The following is a 1,337-nucleotide window of genomic DNA, read 5'->3' on the forward strand; positions in this document are numbered from 1 at the left end:
ATGATATGAAGAAGAATCACTATAAGGGATCACAGACTTCCAAGTTTCTTACAAGTTTACGTTATAGTAAGTACACACTTTAATCTGATTGGTGAGTCATTTATAATAATTTAAAAAAAAAAGGTGAACAGTGAACATTTATCTGTATTAGTACTGTATTTGTTTTACTGTTGGAGTAAATAACTTTAGCATAATTCTGATAGGAATGATTTTATGAAACAAAAACAAACAAAAACATTTTAAACTCCTTTGATGTTATTGTAAGCGGCTGCTTCATTTGAATTTAGTACTGAGCTGTGAAAGCATTTGAGTGTGACTTTTCTAATATTTCACATGCAGGTGTCGTAGTACAGTCTATTTGACTACTTTGGATTTAAAGCGCCACCTTGTGGTCACAATAATAATAATAATAATTGTCATTATTATTATTACTAATAATGATAGATAGATAGATAGATAGATAGATAGATAGATAGATAGATAGATAGATAGATAGATAGAGTTTAAATTATTTAAAAATATGCCCAAGAAAATATTATGACAATGTTAACTCAGGTTTGGAACATCACTACCTAAAACCTGGTTGTTATTATTATCCTTATTATAAAACAGGAGAGCACTGACGTTCACAATTGTGTGTCCTTCAGCAACTTTTTCTTCAACGTTTTTTCTGTTAGCCTTCGTAATTGGCTTTGCAATCCAGTGACTGCTGGAAGCATTTCTAATTCACCTATCCTAATTTAGAGAACGTGGAGTGTGATCCAGGAATTCCAGAAACTCTCCTTAACTTCACTCATCAAGCTTTTTAAAATGACCACAAAAGCATGATAAAACACAGAAAAAAAAAAACGTGTCTTTACTTTTTACTGGCGTTATAGTGATGCTTGCTTTAATTTGACGTTTGAACTGAGCAAAGGTCTTACTGTGGCTCACATAACCCTTTGGGGTAATCTGAAGGTACATATGTTACATGCTGATTTATGTAACATCTTGCCCTAAACTTTGATTTAAAATTATCTTCTTGCGTTTTATCTAAAGGCACGGACGGGGTTCGAACCCGCGATCTTCGGTTTACGAGACCGACGCCTTACCACTTGGCCACCGCGCCTCACGAGCTCGCAGGCGAAATCAGCCCACTTGTACGTTATACTGAACCTTAATTCATCCATTTAACGGTTTATTTATTAACAGAAAAGGTTTTTTTTAGTCTGAGTTTAGCTGGTTTTGGTCTAATCTCCGTGTTGCGGTCTGTTTTTATTATTCGGAATAGTACTTTCGTTAAACATAACGTGAGAAAATCATACCACTTTTTAAAATTCATTTATGTTCATTGCCTA

The 1,337-nt window shown here is 33.9% G+C and overlaps 1 non-coding gene across 1 annotated transcript; it reads right to left on the bottom strand.

Moving 5' to 3' along the window:
• Positions 1–1,036: 1,036 nt before the first annotated feature.
• Positions 1,037–1,108, bottom strand: trnat-cgu (transfer RNA threonine (anticodon CGU)). Its single transcript has one exon. It is a non-coding gene; the product is annotated as a tRNA-Thr (tRNA).
• Between the last annotated feature and the right edge of the window lie 229 nt (positions 1,109–1,337).

Source organism: Clarias gariepinus, chromosome 16, assembly GCF_024256425.1.
Source record: "Clarias gariepinus isolate MV-2021 ecotype Netherlands chromosome 16, CGAR_prim_01v2, whole genome shotgun sequence".
In the NCBI taxonomy this organism is placed as follows: domain Eukaryota; kingdom Metazoa; phylum Chordata; class Actinopteri; order Siluriformes; family Clariidae; genus Clarias; species Clarias gariepinus.